This window comes from Carassius gibelio, chromosome A7, assembly GCF_023724105.1.
Source record: "Carassius gibelio isolate Cgi1373 ecotype wild population from Czech Republic chromosome A7, carGib1.2-hapl.c, whole genome shotgun sequence".
In the NCBI taxonomy this organism is placed as follows: Eukaryota; Metazoa; Chordata; class Actinopteri; order Cypriniformes; family Cyprinidae; genus Carassius; species Carassius gibelio.
The window spans coordinates 35,282,455-35,301,664 of NC_068377.1; the positions used below are offsets into that span (position 1 = coordinate 35,282,455).

Here is a 19,210-nt window from a genome sequence, read left to right on the forward strand (position 1 = left end):
ACTCCAAAGATTCAGACATAAAGGGACTTGAAATAATGCAAGTTTGGCGCCACAGACACAGGTGTGAGCCATTTACACAGTCATACTCATATTTGTGAATGGCACAAGTATATTTTTAATATCAGAGGGTATGTTTACATGAAATGTGTGTGATCTCTGAAGTATTCGGTAATTGAGGTTTGAATTATAGCCGTGGAGTCAAAATTAGGTCCTAAAGCGGTCATAAAGTACAGGGTCGGTGCTTTCTAACAGCCAAGCAAACTAACCAGCCCTGGAGAAAAAGGTTAGATATGTGGGTCAGTGTCTGGCTACATCGAGAGATGTGGAGAAAAGGGCTACTGGGGCAGTTTGAATCTATTACAAATGTATTTTACTACTGTATTTTACTAAATGCATGCTTTATAAATATAGAGTCAAGACCAAATGGTTTTCTAAGCGGATGTGAAATGATATTCCCTGAATAATATTTAAAAAGGGGAAATTTACTTGTGGGTATTAAGGAATAATCCACCAAAAATGAACATTTTGTCATCATTTACGTACCCTAATAATGTTCCAAAGCCATTTGACTTAACTTCAGCCATTTACCACAGAGACAAACTCTTCACATGCACATAATGTCTTGAAAAGAAACATATTTCAGCATTTCACACAATACAGCAACCAGACAGCAGATAAGGACTGTGAAGTAGAGGAATCTGAATGTGAAAACCCCATGTAAAAGAGATGGCAAGGATGAAAGAGAAAGGAGAGAATAGGATCGAAAGAAAGGCATCGGTGTGAAAGTAAGGCAGATATTTTGGACAGGCTGTGCAGAGAGCATCCCAGCAGACCTGGACAGAATTCACACAGAACAAAAGAGCTTAGAAAGCCACACACAGGCACCTTACATACACCCACATGGCCATGTTCAGCACTGATTACACCATTGTACCAAATTCATTAGCGTCAATCATTCTTCCGGCCCTCCGCTGGGACTATTGTTGCACCTGTAGACTCTTAATTACGCGCCGGAAGACCAGCGGAGCTACAGCTACCTCCACAGCTGAGATTCTAGAGCGGCAGCATACAGAAAAGATGCAACGATCAAGTCAAATCATTTCTGGTAATTACCGTGACCGCCTGAGATCCAGAACCGCCGTTGGACGGCAGGATTGCAAGGCAACTGGAGCAACACAATCACACACAGTCCACAGACGACGCTACTCGAATTTCCATAGTCAAAATCATTTCAGAACGTTTAAGTGATGAACAGAAAAAAATATGAGATAAAATTACCCTTTTGGAAAAGACTAGACTGAATTACAGTATTAAATTATTTTTAAATAATCTCACTGGCCACACACTATTGAATAGTAGTGTCCATATTTTTGTGTACATCTTCAAAAAAAAAAAGATATATAGATAGATAGAGAGAGAGAGAGAGAGAGAGATTTCAGCTACCAATAACAATCTACCCATACGAAAGGATAATATATTTACCAATATATTTCTTAAAATATATTGTCATATATTGAAATATATTATTTTCCCTTTTTATTTTCTAATATATTATATATCTGAATACATTTAATAATATATTAATGATACATATATTATATAATATATTGCAAAATATACAAATGATTGCCACTTTCAATATATTGGAAAAATATATTGAATATATATAAGAATATATGCCTAATATATTACATGATATTTTCCAATATACTGCAATAAATTTTTGTTTCATAAGGGTATGTATTCCTTTTATTGCAAACATAACTGCAGCATTGCCTTTTGCTATTATAGCTAAAAAAAAACAAAAACAAAAACAAAAACAAAGCCATTGCCAAATTTCCAACATTTCCAAACAGAGAGAGAGAAAGAGGGGAAAGATGGATACTGGTTGTCAGAAGAGAGGAAGGTGTCAAAATTAATGACTTTCATGTATGTATCCAATGCTTAAGGCAAGGCAAGTTTATTTATATTGCACATCTCATAGACAAAGGTAATTCAAGGTGCTTTATAAAAAATTCAATTAAATATCCATAAGAAATAAAATATAGAGAATACAAAATTATTTAACAAATATTTTATTTAATTAAATATTTAATTTTTTTTGGGGGGGGGGGGGTGTCAATAAACAATATATTGCATTCAGAGTATGTCAATAAAACCATGTGGAAAGTTGTGTAATGGAGCAGTATTGTCACCTTACTCTCCTCAATGAAAATGGACATATGTCATCAAAGATTATGAAAAGCGTCTCTGGTTTTTAGTCATGGGCTGATTCGCAGGGAACATGCATTCTGATCAAAGAGTGCACTGCAACATTGAGCTGCAATGTGATACTGAGTAACTCAACAGCAGCTCAGACAGTCTGAGATCCTCTGGTCAGTGGGGTTAAAGCCTTAAACTGGCTTGGTGAAAGGCAAATTCCCAGTATAACACAGACCCGGATCTCCTCATCTCCATAAATACCCATTACCCTACAATTTTTACATTCTTCCATTGCCCTGGGACCAAAACTCTGCGTTTAATCACAAAGCACTGGTGGAACAATCTTGTCAAAATCATCAGTTATGTTATATAATGAGAAAAAAAACGATAGAGGGGGTTAGAAAACAGACTTAATTGAGTTATTTCTGCATTGGGGCATTTCTCCATACATGAGGCTTACATAATGTGACATACATGCGTAACTAACCCGAGCTCCCCGCGGTGCTTTCTGAATGCACTGCTGGAGGCATTCAACCTCCTCCGGCAGGAGCCGCCTTCAGCCTCCACCAGTGACCCGCGGCACGCAAGGGACACCAGACTGTGAAACACGATTCTGACATGCACGTGTCCATCTTTAGCTATCTTACATACACCAGCATTCAAAAGTATAGGGTCAGTAGTTTTTTTTAAAAGAAATTAATATGAGTCATGCATTACATTTATAAGGGAAAGGAAATACATTTATAAGGTTAAAAACTATTTACATTTCAAATAAATGGTGTTCTTTTGAACTTTCCGTTCATCAAAAACGGTTCAAAAACTGTTTCCCAAGCAATATTAATCAACATTGATAAAAACATGAAATGTTTCCTGAGAAGCAAATTAGGCACATTTTCGAATGATTTCTGATTGATCACGTGACACTGAAGCCTGGAGTAATGATGCTGAAAATACAGCTTTGCATCAAAGGAATAAATTATATTTTAACATACATGGAAAAAAAGAAAAAGTTTTTTGAAAGGGCAATAATATTTCAGAATATTCCTGTTTTTTTTTTGTTTTGTTTTTTTTACTGTGTTTATAATTTAATAAATGCAACCTTGATGAGCATAAGAGATTACATTCACCAATCCCAAACTTTTAAATGGCACTGCATCAGTGAATACAGACTGCTTTCTATACAGTGAATACAGACTTTTCTATTTGAAACACTAAATTATGCATTAAATTAGATGGTAGCACTTTGATTAAACAGTCAGTTTCAAAGCTTAACAGATGTGTGGTTCACATTTGAAGGTATCTGAATCTAAATCAATGAACTGTGGCAGTAAAATGGGCCACAAGTTCAAATTAGATTTTTTTTTATCCTGTTCCCACATCACTCTCCCGCTCTCTCTCTCTTTATGACATTTTAATGCAACTATTTGAACATTGCACTCCATTCAACAAGAAATTAAAATGGGCCAATTAAAATTGTCAATTTTGAATAAATATATATTTTCTCAAATACGTGTTTGCATTCACAAAAATGGGTTGCCAACAGACTTCATTAATGCTATTAATTTAACTGATATTATTGCACATAATCATTAGGATTTTTTTATCTTCTCCTCAGGTGTTAAGGTGCCATTAGAGCATGTAACAACCCAAAACAAATCACTCACCCTCAAGGACGAGCATTCTGCCTGACACAGCCTTCTGGAGGTTAGGCGCGGTGTATCTTGGCAGACTTCAGCTGCGATTTACACCAGCAAATGTATGTGGTGATGTGTTTTCTGCTGATGCACTGCAGCTGCGACATAGCTGGGCCTTTTGTACTGCCAGCGGCACCTGCTGCTGTAAGCTATATATGTGTGTGGACTTCAGAAAGACTATTGACTTGACCCATAGGTCAGTCCGAGCAGCCAGCTGATTTCAGGAGCTGGTGCAGGGACTTGTCTTGGGAGGTTGTGGATTGAGTTGAATCTAGAGAAGTAGTTGGACAAGTTAGACTTACAAATGTCTAAATGTCACTGCGTTAGATAACAAAATGTCAAATCAAATGGCATCTTCGAAATAAAAAAAAAACAGCAAAAGCAGACATTTTAAGCTAGTCAAGGGGAGAGGACTACACTTTTTATCCAATCAAAACCACTTTCTGTCTGTCAATCATTTTGCAAATGAGGTTTTGCTGATGTCATTGGATGGTGGGTTCAACGCTATCTCACGACCAATTCGTACGTAATTTACGAGGTGGCTTATTCGTACGATTTTATACGATTTGTCTAAACCCCAGTGACGGTTAGGTTTAGGGGCGGGGTTAGGTGTAAGTCATTCGTACAAATTCATACGAATTGTGCAACTCGTAAAATATGTACGATTTGGCAACAAACGTATGAATTTGTACGAATGTGGTCGTACGAATTCGTACGAATAAGCCACCTTGTGAAAAATTTACGAATTGCCGTGAGATCGGGTTGGTGGGTTTTGGAAGGAGAGGGAGGCGGCCTAATTCTGATGGTATAACAGATGAACAATGTAAATTGCAAATGCTTATAACAAAACGTTAAATGCACTGTAACAATTTACTAAAAACAGATGTTCTCGGGTATGACATTAAATACTATTGCTTATATTTCCTGCCTGACCTGAAATAATTTTGTATGCTAGGGAGATTTAAGGTTGAACTTTAAATATCCACTAAAAATCGCCAAAACACCAGTTGATTAGAAGTCATTAAGCGAAAAAAAAAAAAAAAAAAAACACCCGCGTGATTTGAGCACAAATGCTACTTGGTTTCATGTTTAGATATCTAATGCATTGACACGGATAAATGTTTTAATACTGTTAAGGGGGAGCTGAAGCAATAAAGGGAAGAATGTTGGCTTTGAGTTGCCTTTTTAGATGAAAGAATAATGGGAGTGAGCCAGAGAGACGGCGAAAACAGATAAATCCAAGCTGAGAGAGTGATAGTTGCCAGGTTAGCTCAAACAGAAACTCACACATGCACAAAGCCAACACGTCAGCACTAGTGTGAATCACTGTACAAATAAACTGCTCAATCTGTTCAGTGCATGAGGCTGAAGGTCACAGAGGGGAAAAAATCTGCTTCTGATACAAAACAAACAAGCAAACAATTGAAAACTCCATCAGTAGCTAAAAAACGCCATTAGTGTTCATAAATCCAGACAAAAGTTGTCCTTTACCCAAGGATATATATAAAAAAAAACAAATAGCAGCCAAGACAGACAAAAACAGACCTTCAGACTTACCATTCCTCCTCACTAAACCAAACGTCTATTCAAGAGTTTCAATACCTTACTATAAGGTTTGATGTGTGCACCATTAACACTGTTTGACTTCAAAACACAATAGCATACTTTCATAATCTCCAGCGACCAAAGTGTGTATCTGCAGGGGATACACCTCAAACCGCAGTGTTAATCTTATTGAAAACACTGGAGGCACGAAAGGTAGAACGATTGAGGGATTGTAAATGAAACGTTGTCGAACAAAAGGAGGAAAATATTCAATTAAGAGCCACTAATTATTTGCAAATCTTTCTCTTGTCCCCTCAGACCACATGTGGCCCCCTAAATCAGGTTATAGGCATGGTTTAAGTATCGCTTTCAGATGTACTTTGCACTCGTTTCTTCCCACCTTTCCTATTTAAATTGCTCGGTCTCTTTTATCTCTCTTTAATTCAGTGTTGTTTTATAAGATTTAATGGATGATTGTGCATTATTCTAATTGCAAATCCGCTTAAGTCGCCCAAGGTGGTCGCAGACAAAAAGGCCTTCCGTTGGTTTTTAACAAAGATTGTGTTAGCGAAGTGACTGAAATGATGACAGGGGAGTCACTCATGAAGCTGTGCATGTATCAGACAATGGATGATGCGTTTATCCGAAGTGGGATCTCGTGGTGGAGCTCCAGGGCTGCAGACTTGGCTTCAACGCTCGGGCAAAAATCCAGCCGAAAGTCAGAGTTACACAACAGCACGCTGGCTAATAGCTGATTCCAGTTCACTGGGAGCAGACTTGACTGACATCCCACAATCCTGTAGGTTTACTGGCCTGAAAAAGCATGTGTTTGAAATCAAGCAATAACTTTTACACTCAAGGCCATATGGTGGAAATTAAGGCCGTAGATCAACTCATCGCTCCATTCGCCTGAGCCTTGCTACGTTCTACCTCCGCCAATCGCTTGATTTTATGCTCCCTTTAAAAAAAAATCATATTAATGATAATTCCTCTCAAGGACTTGCCAACTAACTTTTTGATTGATGGGTTGTTGTGAAAGGAAATCAAGATATTGAGAACACAGGTTTGGAATTGTACTATTAACAGTGCTGGGTCAGGATGCATCTTAAGTTGGGGTGTAAAATTCCCACTTCAGCTGGTTAGTAAACAATAAGCACTGACCCAATAAGCATCCTTTAAATCTGTATACAGAAGTTCTTTGGTCATGTATTTTATGCATGTTAAAACCTTCTCTTTTGTTTTTACTGATACAATGATACAGCAAAGGTGATACATAACCATTTAATAGAAAAAACTGTATTTTTAAATAATAAAATATAAATGGTTTACTGGTGCAACACACAAATTATTAGTGCATAAATTATTAATTAGTGCCATTTCGCACCCAAACCAACTGTAACTGCACAGAACCTGATGTAATTTTATTTATTTTATTTTTTTTTTGAAAATGCTAAAACTGAATGATTTTCATTTTGTTAAAAAAAAAAAACTCTTGAACATCTGAAAACTTAAATGCTTAAGACTAAATGGTGAAGAATCTATACTGCATTGGCCAAAGAAATGTCCTGAATGCTTCACTGGATTTGTGAGAATGCAATCGGAGTTAAATTGATAAGCATAACATGTTGTTTGATGCAAGATTAGTAGGCAATGAATCAAATCTTTTTGTACATGCAACAACATACAGCACAGGCAGTGTGCACTGCATTTTTTTCACACTATTTTCTCAGTATTTTTATCTTGTTCTCCAGTAAAAATATCTGAAGCTTTTTAAACCAAGACAAATTTACTTGAGAAGTGTATGCAAGACTTAGAGTAATGTACACACACACACACACACAATTTTTTTTTTTAAATGCACATCCCCATTACTAGTTTTAAACATTGTTGGTAGATTTATGCTTAAAACATAATATGCCATATGCCAAATAATAATAATAACTTACTGTAATACAGTGTTCTGTCAATGCAGACGCTAGCACCAAACATCATAAAAACTATTCAGTTTTATATGATATATATATATATATACATATAGGCAGTAAGTAAAATATGATCTGAAGCAAGACACAGATCACTTCTGACCTTGTCTGTGATCATTTCCCTGAGGAAAACAGGCAGTCGTTGGCCTCTAGTAAGAAATGTACTCAGTGGCACACGATACAATCGACTGTAGATTGCATTTCAAGGACTTGATAAATGGTTGTGTCACCTCAGTGGACAAACATGTGGTCAATATACACCAACAGAACACAGAGCTTGCTTGACATTCGTGACACCACAACACACTTTTAGCGCTCATTGAGGGGTCTTCATCATGATGGAGGGGAAACAAGCATGCTAAATGTGTCCCCATGATTTGATTCTCCACTAACGGAAAATAAACCAGTTGTCACCCCAGAGAGGCAATTAACTCTCAGTAATGCATGTATTCCAGAGGTTGCGTTTCTTACATACTGAACAATGTAGACGCTAAATTGTTAGGATTAGCAGATTAGCAGAAATTCTCTCATAAACTATTATAATCAGACGCGTTCCTGTAGTAGCCACTTCCTGATAGTGACTGGTACATTTGATAGGCAGGTATAAATGAGGAGTGGGTGTAATAAAATTGCTGCATTTGCTTCTTATGCATTGAATGGCTAAAGTTAGCATGCCGCCATTTATGTTGACAGGTTGGCAATTAGCCACCGTGCTAAGCTTATCAAAAGTTTAAGGGTTGTTACAGTACTCAGACGGATGACTATTTCACATTAACAGCAGGATATCTATCGGTAGGATATCTGTATCAGAATAATATCTAAATACAAGCTGTTAAACACCTTACTAACACAATAACAAAGGCTGAATGACTATATTTAGCTCTCGGTCTCAGGCAAGCTGCAATATTTTACAAGACCTTAAACATGCCCTGTAGGGTTAAGGGTCACAAGCTAATATATGAAGCACATTTTAGCATCCAGCTAAGTGGAACAAGCAGATGCTGGATTTGCCCTGGGGAAGCAGCTTTGGCTTTGTGTTTTAGAGTGAGTGCTTATGTAAGTAATGCATCTTCCTCAGCAGGTGCTATTTTAAGAATTTGGAGAAAACATAAGGCAAGTGCAATGTACTTTTTGGGTTTGTTAGGCACTTCATCAACAATGGCATAGGTTTACTACTGTAGCTAGGCAACAAACTAGAGGAGGAGAAGATACTGGTTTCATTGTGTTATTGAAATATTTGTCCCTTTGGATTTTCAGACTAACTTTACACACACAGAATGGTGATGACACAGGTGCAGGCAACAGATGCAAAGAACGTGAGCTGCTCTCCAAAGGCAATTAATTTAGAGACGGCAATGAGAAATGTATTGTGGTATAATAAATGTGACCGGGAGCATGCAGAAATGTTAATGTTATGCCATTAATAATGGTGTACTTACAGATTTTCTGATTCAATTTACCCCAGACAGCCTTTTCTGGCAAACTGCTTGAAACAATTGCTAAGATCTAATAGACCAAAAGCTCCAAAGTAAACTAAACGCATGTGAAGACTACATTCGCCACAATGTCATAATTTTATAACACGTATGAGAACTATAATGATAAATTTTTAATAATCATTCTAAATCTATGAGCACAGGGGATTCCACTCCACAATTGTAATGAATACAACACCGAGAACGATATAGTTGGAATCACAGCTGAGATTTTTTCAGCTTATGAATGATAAAAAAATAAATAATAAAGCAAAATAAGAATCAAAAATAGCAATAAAAAAGCAAATCAGAATCAACCTGACTGTAACGAGCTTGAGCATTTAAAGTGGCTATTTTTTATTATTTGTAATTATTTTTTAAATGCATGGTATTACTCTTATTGTGAACGATTCTTCCAATTTTTTTATTATCAAAAAGTCAAAAACTCTTCAGGTGAAACTTCTGACCTCTCTCTAGTAACGTATGCTGGACTTCTTCAATCATTTTGTCAGCTTAAACCCCACCTCTTTTCTTTTAATCCACTGCAAACTTGCTTCCAGATTTGCCTCCAACCAATCAACAACCAACGGTTATAACTAAATCCCGACTTATATCGTTTCCTTTTCAAGGACCCATTTCACTCTGAAGTATGGCATAATATGGAAGAAAAGATTTCTTGCTACTTCCTTTACATTGAACCTTTAAGAGGTTATGGAACCGAGTGATATCAACTGGTTGCACCTTATAAAAATTAATATTTTAAAAGAGGATTTTCACAGATATGCCATGGAAAAACCATTTTGGTTCCCCAAAGAACCTTTCAGTAAACAGTTCTTAAAAAAGCCTTTTTTTTTCTTAGCGTCTAGAACATATTAAGAATCTAAAGAACCCCTTTTCACTATAAAATAAGCTTTTGTGGAATGGAAAGTTTCCATGGATGTTAAAGGTTTTTATTGCAACCATCGATCCCAATAAAGAGTGTTTCATGCCTAGTGCACATCCGATTTATTGCGACCCATAGTTTCTCAACTCATGTGTAAAAGACATGAATTCAAAAACTGACCATTTGAACTCCAAATATACAAGTCTGGGATTGCTTTGCGAGGATCACTGGAATCATTTCAGTTGAGTTTAAAATTCAACAAACAATTCTGATTTCCATTTTCCCAGATCTGTCTCAACAATAGTTTCTAATCAACAACCCCCCTGCTGCTGTTGTTTATCAGGATACAGCTGAATTACAGATCACCCGCGTCTCCCCCAAACTAAACCCCCCTCAGAATCAATAATCAGCATCCCGACAAACACGAGCAATTCACATGAGAAAACACTTGAGCGGCATCTCTCATGCCATAAATCATCTTTTGTTGCATGTTCTTGTCTATCTGCCACCGTTATTTATAATTTAACCCTGTGACTGTGCTGTGAGGATCGGCAAAAAAAAAATAACATGTAAACGTCACAAGGATAACAGACAGCCATATCTCTCACATGCACGTTGAGGATGATCAGGGTGTACTCAGACATATGGCTCCATTTCTGTCTGTCAGCAGATGGCAGAGCTCCAACCCCAACTACAGATAAAGATGGCAGTAAGAGGTATGATACCCTTCTCCGTCTTGGGGAACAAAGATCCCTAGATGGTCTACGAGTCAGTCTTGCAGAAAGCGAGTGGCCCTTGTGCATGCAACACTTCTGTTAACATGCATCCTGAGGGAATACTACTGTCTGTATCATTACAGGTTCATGCAGCAATCTCACTGTCTTTCCTAGCAACCCATACATTAGTGGCTTGGAGCAGGTGTTTGCTCCTGCCAGGTATACACGGGTTCACAGTCACCAGTCATTTTCCTGACAGCAGTCAAGTCCGCAATGCATTCCTTTACCACAAATTGGTGGCTAGTTGTTCGACCTGTTGCGAAATGACACTACAAGATTCATAAAACATCTTCAGTTGCCAGAAATGCTTTTGCAGAATGGAAGCAAAATGCCTTTTTTCCAGATATGTGTATATACATGTATGTGTATGTGCGTGTGTGTGTATATATATATATTAATATAACTTAATATTTGTTTGAAACCTATGATACTTTTTTCAGGATTCTTTGTATAATAAGAATGAATAAATGTTTCTTAGCGGTGGTTAGTTTTTACGACTTGTTAGGAGACGACACCGCAAGATTCATCATGTCTTCACTGCCAAAAATGCATTTCTCCAATGGAAGCCAAAGGACTCCTATTTTACTTCAGTTTTAAGAGCTGTTGGTATTCCTCAAGCTTTTTCAATTTACCTTGTTTGTTGGTAACATCTGACAGTCTGCGTTGAAAACAAGGCTGTTGCTTGCCTTCTGACAGCCAATGAATTACTCTACCTTCTGACAGGCGTCAGGGCTGACAAACCTGCTGTTCATTTCGTGAACTGAGAGATTATACACCATCCGAGAGATATGGTGCTGTCAGGATACACCTGCAAGTTCATAACCTTGAGGCTCTTCGGAATGGATTCAGACGATCTTTGGTCATAAGTAATGAATGCACATGGGTCTGTTTATGATCAAGGTGGAAAATTTCATCAGGGTGAATTTCATCGTTCTTGTGAATGCGCAGATGCTTGTATGCATTAGTGCACTTTGTAACGTGCAAATGGCCAAAATCATATTGTTTATACAAGGCAACCAAAGCAGCCATTCATCTTCAGGGGTAATCTAGATATGTCCGGTTATTTAAATCACTGATTTGCCTTATGGAAGAATTCCTGTTTTGTTATGAACAGGCCAGGCCTGAATCATAAATAAACTGACGTAGCTAAAACCACATGCCATCCGTTTTTAACACACAGCTATGCAATTCACAGCCTCTTGAGACTTAAAATTCAATCAGCACTAAATGCACTACAATCTGACATTGAATTGCATCTTTAAACCCATGACAGCTACAGGTATGGCTTAACCAGAGCCTAGAATTAACCAATTAGCAAATCTTAACAGACCCTACATTTACACCTCAGGCACAAATTAACCCATCTATCAAATTTTACGCACATGAGAAGTAACTCAAATTCGTTTACACCTTTCAATTGACTCCAACTCCGTGATAAATGGAGATGGGCCTCTTGCAGATAGAAATCATTACATTCACTTGCCATCTTCTTGCTGTTTTCAATATTCATGTCAATATTCCACATCCCGTGTAGTTATTCATTTACATGGAAATGAGCTGAGGTAAGTGTCATGACATTATGTGGATGAACGCCGCAATCCCCCCGACTGCAGCAAGCCAAAGCCAAAGCTCAGACGCACTGGAAATATCACAAACATTCTCAGACGCACTAGACATACAAAACACGACAGGTGCACTGTGGGCTGCCGTGTGCCAGCTTTATTTATGAATACTATTTGACCAAAATGTGCTAGCTATAAATAAACAAATAGTTGCAAATTCTGTGCTGATATTTTTCCATATAACACAAATGTTTATTTTGCATTTATATTTATATGTATATATCCATATTAGACAATACGACTTGTGCACTATATTATGGAAGTCCATTTTCACAACAGATTAAAAATTTAAAATGGTAATTGTGACTTTTTACCTCACAATTTGGACTTTGTTTCTTGCAATCCTGATAAAAAAGTCAGAATTAATTTATACCTCACAATTCTAAGTTTAAATCTCACAATTCTGAGTTTAAAATCTCGAAATTCTGTGTATATATTTTGAAAGTATATTTTGAGTTTATATCTCACAATTCTGAGTTTAAATCTCTCAATTCTGAGTTTATATCTCACAATTCTCAGTTTAAATCTTGCAATTCTGTTTTTAAATCTCGCAATTCTGAGTTTATATCTCACAATTCTCAGTTTAAATCTTGCAATTCTGAGTTTAAATCTTGCAATTCTGAGTTTATATCTCGCAATTCTCAGTTTATATCTCACAATTCTCAGTTTATATCTCACAATTCTCAGTTTAAATCTTGCAATTCTGAGTTTAAATCTTCAATTCTGAGTTTAAACCTCGCAATTGTGAGTTTAAATCTTCAATTCTGAGTTTATATCTCACAATTCTCAGTTTAAATCTTGCAATTCTGAGTTTAAATCTCGCAATTCTGAGTTTAAATCTTCAATTCTGAGTTTATATCTCACAATTCTCAGTTTAAATCTTGCAAATCTGAGTTTAAATCTTCAATTCTGAGTTTATATCTCACAATTCTCAGTTTAAATCTTGCAATTCTGAGTTTAAATCTTCAATTCTGAGTTTAAATCTTCAATTCTGAGTTTAAATCTCGCAATTCTGAGTGTAAATCTCGCAATTCTGAGTTTATATCTCACAATTCTCAGTTTAAATCTTGCAATTCTGAGTTTAAATCTTCAATTCTGAGTTTATATCTCACAATTCTCAGTTTAAATCTTGCAATTCTGAGTTTAAATCTTGCAATTCTGAGTTTATATCTCGCAATTCTCAGTTTAAATCTCGCAATTCTCAGTTTAAATCTTGCAATTCTGAGTTTAAATCTTCAATTCTGAGTTTATATCTCACAATTCTCAGTTTAAATCTCGCAATTCTCAGTTTATATCTCACAATTCTCAGTTTAAATCTTGCAATTCTGAGTTTAAATCTTCAATTCTGAGTTTAAATCTCGCAATTGTGAGTTTAAATCTTCAATTCTGAGTTTATATCTCACAATTCTGAGTTTATATCTCACAATTCTCAGTTTAAATCTTGCAATTCTGAGTTTAAATCTCGCAATTCTGAGTTTAAATCTTCAATTCTGAGTTTATATCTCACAATTCTCAGTTTAAATCTTGCAATTCTGAGTTTAAATCTTCAATTCTGAGTTTATATCTCACAATTCTCAGTTTAAATCTTGCAATTCTGAGTTTAAATCTTCAATTCTGAGTTTAAATCTCACAATTCTGAGTTTAAATCTTCAATTCTGAGTTTATATCTCACAATTCTCAGTTTAAACCTCGCAATTCTAAGTTTAAATCTCGCAATTCTGAGTTTAAATCTCGCATTTCTGAGTTTAAATCTTCAATTCTGAGTTTATGTCTCACAATTCTCAGTTTAAATCTTGCAATTCTGAGTTTAAATCTTCAATTCTGAGTTTATATCTCACAATTCTCAGTTTAAATCTTGCAATTCTGAGTTTAAATCTTCAATTCTGAGTTTAAATCTCGCAATTCTGAGTTTAAATCTGCAATTCTGAGTTTATATCTCACAATTCTTAGTTTAAATCTTGCAATTCTGAGTTTAAATCTCGCAATTCTGAGTGTAAATCTCGCAATTCTAAGTTTAAATCTTGCAATTCTGGGTTTAAATCTCGCAATTCTGAGTTTAAATCTTCAATTCTGAGTTTATATCTCACAATTCTGTTTAAATCTCGCAATTCTGAGTTTAAATCTTCAATTCTTCGTTTATATTAATTCTGGGTATATATCTTGAAATTTTGAGTTTATTTAGCAAAATTCTGAGATATAAACTCAGAATTGTGAGATTATAAATCACATTTACATTTTTTTTTTCAAAAACAGGATTCCATACTATATGCAGTCATGTAATAAGTTTGTGTAAGGAATAGACTGAAATGCAAGAGGTTATTGACTGATAATCCTCATATCTACTGAATAGAAATTTTTAATCACAATGAGTATATTTCAATGACTACATTTTGGCCATATGTTTTCTTAACACAAAGCTATTAAATGGCTAATTTTTTTTTTGTTAACTAATACTACAACTATTAAAAATAGTGTTTCTGTTCATTTAAATAAAACTGAAATAAAGTCAAATATAAATATAAGACTAAAAACTTGAACTTGAACAAACAAGCAAATAAAAAACGTAAAGCTTAAAATTAAAATACTGGTTTGGCAACTAACTGAACTAAAATGTACCTAAATAAATTAAAATAAATTAAAGTTAAATGACAAAAGCACAAATCAAAGTTACTGAAACATACTTCAAAATTTTAGTTACCACTATAATGGTATAGGTACAGTATAAATAATACCAAAAGAACACTGCTTGACAGTCGTGATCACTATAAAGTTATGTGTTCCACTGAAAAAAAAATACCAGATTGGAACAACAGGAAATAATGACAGAATGTTATTTTTTCAGTGAACTACTCTTTTCATAATTACAGATGGCTTTGATAAGACAGGCTTGTCAAGGAATCAAGCAAATAATGACTTCATATGTTAGTCATGAAATAAAGGTCCATGATGCTTTTGATACGCCATTTATGACATTTTTCTAACTGTGAAACAAGCTTGAAACAAGTGAGTCATTGGTGATAAGGTGCTAAAACATGCACTCTTTCATAAGACTTTAGTGATTTTTCAAGGATTGTATCTGTTGTTGTCAGGCGTGGACTGTAGTTACAAGCTGTTTTATAACTAAGGCCTAGATTTAGCCCAGAGGCAAGAGAAAGGATGAAAGAGAGAGAATAAGAGAAAGATACAGGCACTGGGAATACAGAGGGCTTTGTGCCAAAACCTAGTGTGCTGCCTTGCTATCTACTAACTAAAGCAACATACTAACTGAAATAGATCGTCAAAACTGACCAAACTGGAAAAAAAAAAAAAAAACTCTACAACCTAGAAAGCTCATTTCAAGACAGGACAGGCGTACACCTGACTAAAAGGCTGTTGCAATAGGAAGGAACTGGCCATATTAGAACACTGCGTCCTAAACTCACATGCATACATGCACACACAGTGCAACAGGACATCTGTCCTCCTCCACCTGTCTTCAACTAGGTCACCCTGAAGCCAGCCATTGCATCTCCTAGGTGTTTAATGAACAGCCTAAAATAACTGACACTCACACACAAGACCCCTGCCCATATTGCACGAGTAACTACTAGCTGAAAGCTCTCAATAAACAAAAACATCCAGCTCTGCAGAGCTGTAATGTTGGACTGCGTTCAAAAGTGCATGCTATGCCACCATTTCAAGTTCAAGCATGGGGAGCTGCCACCGGAACATCAGTGTGATGCTTTAAACATTGTTTGCAATGTTCTTGTCCATGCAAAACCCAAAGTCTCTATGATATGATATCTCTACTGAATTAGAATTAGTTTTTTTTTTTTTTTTTTTTATGTAGCGCAAATAAAATAAAAAGTTTAAGCTAACAAAAATATGTTCTCAGTACGTTTTATTAAGTTATGAAAACAGCATGTTCACTGAACGTCGACATACCGGTAATTAAGAATATATATAATAATAATAATAAATGTATATTGTTATATTAATATTTGAATGTTAAGGGAATATGCAATCATTATGGGAATGTTATTTTTGAATCTTCTCTGTACATTTTGAAACGAGTAGTAACTTTAAAAAACATTAAATGAACGTCCAACTAAAACACTTCAGAAATAAAACACTGAATGTTTCTGAGAATGTTGGCAAAGAGCAGATAACTTTATACAAATGTCAAATTAACATACGAATGTTAGTTCAAAACTTTGAGAGAACCTTGCTAGAACGTTATGAGAACGTTATGAGAAGAACTAAAATCACTAAAACTAAAAATGTATTAACTGTATATTAAAACAGTTGAAAAAAAATACTAAAATAGCAATAGCACTCCTATTGCACAATTATAACACTTTGACAGGGTTTCATTCTCCTTGTTTCCTCTAAAAAGTAGTCTAAATGAATAGATAAACTCCCACCCTCTCGCACAGCATATCTTGAGAGTGAAATATCTACCCTCTACAATTTCTCACACCATTTAGCTGATGAATCATGGCTGATGAATGGGGCTTGAAATAAAACAACTGCCCACTAGCTGGGCACCACATACGAGGGGCTGTAATTTCACACATGCATGAAAACAACTTGCTGCCAGTCTGCATTGTTTGGACACAGTAGGGTCTGCGTACACTTCCTGAGTACAATGAATTCCACACACAAACTTCTGGCTTTGGTCCCATGCCAGTCATCTGGTGACCACAAAGACGGAGATGCCATAAAAAGGATTTTTGCAGTATGGAAATCATCTTTTGTCTTTGACACCGTGAAGCTTCACATCACAACTGAATGGCTTTCTGGGTGGAATGCGGATCTAATTCCTCCCGGCTAAACTGGTTTACACAACATACTGAGCACAATTACACCATTTGCAGTGTAAGTACACATTTTAAGATTGTCACATCCACAATAGACGGTAATAAAGCTCTACATACCTTGATTTCCAAGAAGATGATGAAATGGGTGGAAACTGTCGTCCTTCACACTGGTCCTACTTTCCAGGAGTCGTGGGAAAGGTAAAGGTGCATGCTTATATTTTAGGCATACAACTCAAAAGAGCACACTATCATCCCTGTATTATACCGTACTATACTATTCTGCACTATATTCACAATATTATAGTGATTCTACACAATATATCACACACTCAGTGAAGTCTATTACACTATTGCACATTACTGTACCACATTCTCATATCACATTACATATCTAACCGTTGTTACATGAGGATGCAAGAAAACAATCTGTCCGTTTCGGAATCAGATGAACCTGTCAAATCGATCAGGTGCTGATGGCGCTCAGGTGAAATGATGCGCGTGTCACAATCGCGAGCTGTTAATGCTCTTTATGTCTGAACTTGCACCTGCGAAACATGTTGCCACAAACTCACATAACTGGAATAGGTTTCTCTGTTCGATGTCTGACCGGTCTTGCTTGCAAACACGCGCCGGTTTTGTTGACATTATTGCAAACATGGCACTGGATAAAAAAACACGAGCGCGTAATGCGTGGAACGAAATGAGAAAAGACGCACCTTGACGCACCGAGCTGAGATACAGATCGCAGAAATCAAAGCGCACTTGTCTCACTCAGTTAAACTTAAAAATATACAGTGGCATCATTCATGAGTTTCAAAATCCACAAAGATTAAGGTCCAGAAGTGCAGACCAACCTGTAGCGTGAGCAGATTGCTGTCAGCTCCACGGAAACAGTGCGGACTACAAGCAGCTGATGCGCGGCATGAGTTCATAAGACAGCACGAGCGACACACTGATATTTATACACACCTCCATTCCCGATATCCACTGTTTACAACCCCGGTGCGAAGCCGCGCCCACAGCGCGACGATTGGTCGGATGAATTCGAAGACACGCCTACTTGAACCTGATTGGCTCGACGGATCCCCGTGAGGTTCAAGAACTCAATGTACAATATCCAACCAAACACTGCACATGCGTTCGACAAGCTCCTGACTGTAGATGAGATGATTAATCATTAGGGAGTATGTAAAAGGTCATGCCCAAAAAAATAAACAATACACTGCAAACTGCACTTATGACTCCGTCATGATGAGACTTCAGTTCTATTCTGCTCACATTTCAGCAGATGCTTTTATTTTATTCAAAACACCAACAACAAAGGTGCTTATATTCAATTTACTTTATGTGTTGATTTAGAAGATGCTTTTATTCAAAGTGACTTGCAAATGAGAAAGTCATTCTTGTCACTGATGGAAAGATGCGCTTGTAGTTTTGTCTACATCTGTGAAAAGCAGCACTGGTATGAATCCTAATGATTATGAATTTATGACCCGGTAGAGAGACGGGGAGTTGACTCATACTGTATAACAGTTATCAGTTTGAATCCATAGAGGTCGCTATCATCATTGTTCCAAGAGACAAAACTTCATAAAGTGGCATCCTGTTGTGATTCATATTGACTTGAGAATCCAAACCAAATTTCCAAATAAACAGGTTCTCCTAAATGACTCATGCAGCTGCATTTAGCTTTCTTCCTTACAGACTGAAAACTGCTTTGAGAAGCATGCTGAACAAAATTATAATCACTTCCTGAAAACAAATGTGCATATTTTTTTAGAGGGGTTTTGATCTATTTAAACAACAGATGGACGGATGGAGGTTGTTTTATATCTCCGATCAATAGTAGTCGAGATCTGGTTACTATACAGAGAATATGAGGATATCAAATACATGAACAGCATGCATATAAAAAGTCCTTCTCAGCAAAATATTTAAACATTTACATGACTACCAATTTACATGTCTGCTATGATATTGTGGAAGAAGAATTTACTGCATTTAAAAAAAATAAACATGAAGAATAAATAAAAATATCTAAAATAACCATTAAAATGTTTACATAATTTTTTTTTATTATATATTATATCCTTTTATATTTATTAGTATTAAAACCAAAATTAAAAGAAAAAAAAATGTGTATATATATATATATATACACACACACACACACACACAAAGCAGTATGTATATTTTACCTTTACAAATAAAAATAAAAATAAAAGTATACAA

The 19,210-nt window shown here is 36.1% G+C and overlaps 1 protein-coding gene across 1 annotated transcript in view; it reads right to left on the bottom strand.

The window, feature by feature from the left end:
• LOC128017377 (cell migration-inducing and hyaluronan-binding protein-like) overlaps nucleotides 1-17,992 on the bottom strand; it is a 112,733-nt gene extending 94,741 nt beyond the window's left edge. The window contains exon 1 of the mRNA XM_052602742.1: nucleotides 17,833-17,992. The gene's annotated coding sequence lies outside the window, so the exon portion shown is untranslated. The remainder of the gene's footprint in view (nucleotides 1-17,832) is intronic.
• Nucleotides 17,993-19,210: the final 1,218 nt, after the last annotated feature.